This window comes from Crocodylus porosus, unplaced genomic scaffold (genome assembly GCF_001723895.1).
Source record: "Crocodylus porosus isolate Cpor-Errol unplaced genomic scaffold, CroPor_comp1, whole genome shotgun sequence".
NCBI lineage: Eukaryota > Metazoa > Chordata > Crocodylia > Crocodylidae > Crocodylus > Crocodylus porosus.
This window is the reverse complement of record NW_017728948.1, coordinates 63,463,490-63,469,702: the sequence shown is the minus strand read 5'-3', so window position 1 is coordinate 63,469,702 and position 6,213 is coordinate 63,463,490. Positions and strand designations below refer to the sequence as shown.

At 43.8% G+C, this 6,213-nt stretch overlaps 1 protein-coding gene across 7 annotated transcripts in view; it reads right to left on the bottom strand.

Moving 5' to 3' along the window:
- The window catches only part of SORBS2 (sorbin and SH3 domain containing 2), a 260,527-nt gene that overhangs the window by 198,469 nt on the left and 55,845 nt on the right, over window positions 1-6,213 (bottom strand). The window lies entirely within an intron of this gene.

The window sequence follows — 6,213 nt, the reverse complement described above, 5'->3', positions numbered from 1 at the left end:
GACTTGAAGGTATCCAGCTTCTCAAGGTGTTCCTTCACGAGATCAGCATTAATGGAGGGCAGGGGATCTCCCTCACCCAGACCTCCCTGTCCCATAGCGGGCATGGGCGTCCAATGGGACTGATGAAAAACTGATGCAAAGTACCCATTTAATAGGTTGGCTTTTTCCTGGGCATCAGTTGTCCCATCTGGTTCAGCAGGGGTCCAATGTTGCTCTTGCTTTTCTTCCAGCTCCCCACATATCTGAAAAAGGACTTTTTGTTGTCCTTGATGCTTGAAGCTAGTTGGAGTTCAGTTGCAGCCTTGGCTTTCCTGGTTTGCTCCCTGCAGGACCGGACCAGTGCAGAATAATCCTCCTTGGAAGTCAATCCCATCCTCCATCCTTTGTAGGCCTTTCTTTTTAGCCTCAAGAGGTCTGCTGGATCCCTGGAGAGCCAGGGGGGCTGCTGTGCCCTCTTGCTGCCTTTCCTCCAAGATGGAATTGAATTAGCTTGTACATAGAGGATCACTCCCTTGAGGAGCAAACACTCTTCCTGAACTCCCCTCTCCCTGGGGTTGTGGTCCCTTAGGACCTCACTGACAAGCCTCGTGAGCTTGTCAGAGTTGGCTTTCCTGAAGTCAAGGACTTATGTGTTGCTGACTGACTTGCCAGCTTTACAGCGGATGGTGAAAGTGATCAGCTCATGGTCACTGTCACCCAGCTTCCCATCGATCACTAGGTCACTGATTAGGTCGTCCCCAGTAGCCAGTACCAGGTCAAGCAGCACTTTACCTCTCGTTGGCCCACAGACTTCTTGAGTCAGGTAGAGGTCATCCATGCATGAGAGGAAGCTTTGTGACCGCTTGGATTTTGCTGAGTGATCCTCCCACGAGATGTCCAGGATTTGAAGTCACCCATGACAACCATGGGCCTCAGCCAGTTCCCGAGCGAACTCCTGGTCAAGCTCTTGACTTTGGGTGGGAAGTCTGTAGTAGACTCCCACCTTTGTGTCCACTGTGCCGTGTTCCCCACAGATTTTAACCCAGCGGGTCTCCAGTTGTCCACCCTGGTCACCAACATCAGCTTGCAGGGACGCATAGCTTTTCTTAACATAGAGAGCTACACCCCCGCCCATTTTATCTACACGATCCCTCCTGTACAGCATATAGCCACCTATACCCATGGTCCAGTCATGTGTGGAGTCCCACCAGGTCTCCGTTATCCCTATGATGTCATAATTATTTGCATTAAGCAGGAGAACGAGCTCCTCCTGTTTATTCCCCAAGCTCCTGGCATTTGTGTACAGGCAGGCAAGTGTCCCCTTGGGGGCTCTTGCCTTGCCCACAGATTGTACCAGGGCTAGGGCAGAGGTGGGCTCCCTTAAGTGCCTCTGCCTGCTGGCTTTGCAAAGGTTGCTCAGCAGGCCAGCAGTGGCGGTAGTCCCCCCACCCCCCAGCGGGCTTAGTTTAAAGCCCAGTGGAGCAGGTCAGTCAGTCTGGCTGAGAAGAGCCTCCTCCCCAGTGGAGAGAGGTGGAGGCCACCTCTTCCCAGCAGCGCTGCCTCTCTCGCTAAAGAGTGGGCTGTGGTCATGGAAGCCAAAGCCTTCCCTATGACACCAGCGCCACAGTCTTTGGTTAACTACGTGGATCCTCCTCTTCCTCCTCAGCCCATACCCCGGACTGGGAAGATTGACGAGAACACCACCTGTGCTCCCAGACCCTTTAGTCCTGCTCCCAAATACCTGTAGCACCTCATGACCCGGCTGGGAGTGCTCTGAGCCGTGTCATTGGTGCCCACATGAATAAGGAGTATGGGATAGCGGTCAGTGGGCTGGAGGAGCTTAGGGATCCTCTCCACAATGTCCTGGATGCGGGCCCCTGGGAAGCAGCAGACTTCCCAGGCTAAGGGGAAGGAAGGAAGGAAGTCAGGAACCCATTCTATTCATTATCAAGAGAGAACAAGCATGATTTTAACTCTCTAACACTTGTGCATTTTTGTTATAAACTATTCCTAGATTAGATTAGATTAGAAGGAAATACTGTTAAGGAATGAAAAAATATAAGGCCAGTTTTTCAAGGCTGGATATTATGCACAGATACATACGGCACCATACCAGTAAACAACAGTAATACAATTGGATCACAAATATCACTTTACCTGAAAAAACTAAATAAGCAAATCGAGAATAGAAAACAAAAAGCCCCAAACCATACATTTCAAAGATCTAAGAACAATTTGACTTTGCATCTGTGTGTTATATTTCAATCAAGGATCAAAAGGTACTTTACAAATATGAGTATTCATTTTACTGCACTCATATAGAGACAGACAATCTGAGGCATAAATAAGTAGCTTGATTACAGTTATATAGCAAACACATGACAGAATCAGAATTAAAACTGGGTCTTCTGTTCATTAAATCTCCAAACCACACTGCCTCAGTTCCCAAGTTTGCATACACAGTTACCCATTCGATACCTGAAACTTCCTGTATGCATATGGAAATACAGAATCCTAATACAACTCAAATATGGGTAGCTGTACAAGGTACATATGCATTTGTCCAGGCACGTGTGCTATATCCTTATTATAAAAATCTCTCTCACAGAAATAGGATACCGTGTTTGTATTGTTTCCTTCCTGCAAACAACATGCTGTTTCTTTAAGGCTTAAGATACACATTAATATATATATGTTATTGCTTCATCAAAATTGTGTATTCCTACTGCATCAGTGTAGAGTTTCTACTGATTTATTGTTGTGAGGTACACTTAATAAAATGTATTTGGATTCCCATGAATCCACAAGACATATCTCAGTTCCTGAGAGAACTGCCCTTTCTTCATTCATGAAGAACATCAAAAGCAAGAAGCTAGGAACCCCATTTTAAAGTCTTCAAACTGACAAGCAAACCAGATGCACTGAAAAACACAAAATCACTGCACCAAAGGCCTTAAAAAAGTGAATGAACTTCTTTGCCCTTTCAAAGAGGATTTTTATTACATCCTGTCAATTTGAATATTTGAAGCTGCCATGATGATGGAATTATTTTTAGTTCAGTGTTTCTCAGGGTGGTCTTTTGTCTGATGTTACAGAACCAAACAGACAGGAAAATTGACTAAGATTATGCTCATTAGACCAAGAGGAAAGAAACTTTCTCACCTCTCCTTGTCAATATTTATAACTTTATCAATATTAAACATACCTCACTCATCTTGATGAAGTTTTTCTTAATTTGTAAAAAACCCAACATAAACGTTAATACACAACCTCTCTACCTTTTTGAATGCATGCATTTCAGCTACTCATCATAGGCCTAATTTTTAAAGGTCCCTTGACCCAACCTCATTTAGGTGGGGGGGAAAAATGTGGAAGCTTACAGAGTCAGGCCAGATGTATGTACAGTATATATATAATTTATATTTGTTGTATGTGTATCCCTTTGCAGGCAGGACATAATTTACACATAAATAAAATGAAAACATCATAAAATATTGCTTTGATCAAGGAGAACATACAAACCCATTAAAATAATTTGTAGACAGGTAAGTACCACTGAACAGCTCATTTTCAATCCACTGGCTAGTGCCAACCTTAGAATAATTTTGTTGGCTTCATACTCACTTACAACAGACAGGAGGGCACCATGTGTAATTCTGGACAGCAGCAATTTAGCTTATTGTCCTTCCTTAACCTGTCTTCATTGAAACTACAACATCTTAGGGGCAAACTGCCTGTGGATAGAGGTCTTGAAAATAGTTCCCTACTCAGTCAGTTCTATAACTTTCTACAGGCCTAGAACAGAAAAGAGAGAGAATTTGTTTTAATCTTAACCAGTAATGACACCCATAATAACACTCCTGATGTTTTATTAGTATGTAAGTTTATTTGTTATCTGCTTAGTGTCAATAGTTCTTAACTGACTAGACTGAGCATGCACAGCAAACAGATTAATAAAAGAAATAGTTTAATCTAAAGACTTTGGAAAAATGTTACTACTGACAAATGAATTTCCATGTTTAACAATCAACAGGCATAATGAGCTCTGTAGGCAGACTGTGCGTACATAACCCAGACTTTGAAAGCCTGGGTCACTGAATCTTGACCATTAATGGTAATATTGAGAGACTCTAAACAAAGTCCTGTACAATGGTTGGGGGCTGTAAGGCAAGGCATTCTGAAAAAAGCTAGACAGGAGAAAGTGTTTTTTGCTTCCAGGACTCTGTCTTTATAATACAAAGAACTAGAAAAAAATCTATCTCCAAGCCACAGTATAAACAAAATACGGTTTGTATCTCCTGAATGATAATATTTTAATAGCCAAAACGGTTCTATTACAGTTTCTCAAGTTCATTAATATACTTCTAAAAATGATTTAATGAATATTTCATTCTTATATTTTGTACTGATGATTGACACACTTTCCAAATTTCTGCTACTGCAGGCAGGTTTGAGAAATGGGTTTTATCTAGAAGGTATTTACTATATTTATATAGTCATTCCATGGATGTGACAGCTAACATAACATAAATTGCCAAGACCAGATAACATGCCCTCAAATAATTCTGTCTCACTGCCGTTCCTGCTAGTCAAAAGTTATTTTCAAAAGTTGTTGAATGGTGTACCTGTTTCTAAATGAGATAAACTGCCCAGCGTGAGTCATTAAATTAGTTCTATGTGTATTGTAGGATTTGAAGAAAAGTTACTCTAAAAATATATTTGAAAATATATTTTTGCCTGCAAGCCCTGCACATGCCTAATGGAATAACAGATTTTTTGCTTTAACCTGCTTTATCCATTACCATCTCACATCACACCTTAATTCATGCCTGAATCCTGGGATCAGGTACCCCTAAGCTAAAACTTATGTTCACATGCAGAATGATTGATATCAGCAAAGCTCCAATGAGTACTGGAATCAGACTGTGAACTTTGGATCTTAGACCAGTGACGTAACTAAGGCAAGACAACAGGGGCAATAGCCTTGGGTGCTGACCAGGGTGGGGAACAAGAAAAATAGCTTTTGCCATAGCTGTGCGACTGCAATTGTGGCAACAGCAGAAACCATAAGTTGCCGCTGCTCCTGTATTCAGCAGCTGCCCCAAGTGCCCAGCCCCATTTTTATGTTGCTGTCTCAGGCTATAAGCTCACATTCTCAACAGTCTTTCACCTTAGTTAACTATACCTGGTCCAGCTATGAACAAAGATGATACAAAAAGTATGCAATTAGAGATTTCTATTTTTTGAAGAATGTGTTGGAATGTGCCTTCAAGGGTATGGGGCTATATTTATTCCACTAAACAGGTACAGCACAAGTAACAGAAATACAAAGAGCCCAGCACTTCCTGATTATGGTATTTATTCAAATCAACACAAGGTTTCTCCCCCACATTTAACACTAGGAAAAAGCCTTTCACCTTAGATTTGAGTATGAGGAAGTCTGTGGGGGAGGGTATGCAACTGCTGGTGCTCTGGACCCAGCTCTGACTTTGGCTCTGGCCCTGACCAAGGGTGAGGGTTGCAGCTGCTGCCTGCTCCTTCACTGCTTCTGCACCCCTGCAGCCTCAGCTGTCCACCTTGCCCTTCCTCTACAGCCTTGGACCCCCCCTCCCTCTTTCTCCACTCCCTCTCTCTGTAGTCTCTGCTCCCTGCACCTGCCACCACCCCCACTCTGTTGCTTAACTTTATTTCATTCTGGCAGGCACCAGCCCTGCTCCAGCCTGGGCCACAGAGCAGGGTCCCAGCTCAGCCAGTTAGAGGTGGCAGCTGTGGCAGGGCCTCGAGTTACTGTGGGGAGGGGGAGGTAAGGAGACTGGCATGGGGGGACAAGTGATGAGGGGCAGGCAGCAGGGGTCAAGGTGTGTGGGAAGGGGAAGGGGTCAAGCTGTTTGAGCCCCCCTGCCTGACCCCCAATTGCTGCCCCTGCCACTTGTCCCCTACTGCTTGCCCACCTACTGCCCCTGCACTTCCTTCTTCCCACCCCCTCCTCATCTACCACCTCCCTACTGCCTCCCCCATTGTCTGCCCTCTTGCTACTACTTTCCCCACTGCAGAAGTGGAGGGGAAATGTTTAAGATGGCCCTCTCATGATTAAATTCTATATATGGAAAAGCATAACAAAGTTTATAAATTTTCCATATATAGAATCTAATTACTGGGGGAGGGGGGAAATCTTAAATTCAGGGTCATCTTGGATTTGGGTAAATATGGTAATATGTCTCAGACTTGACCTGG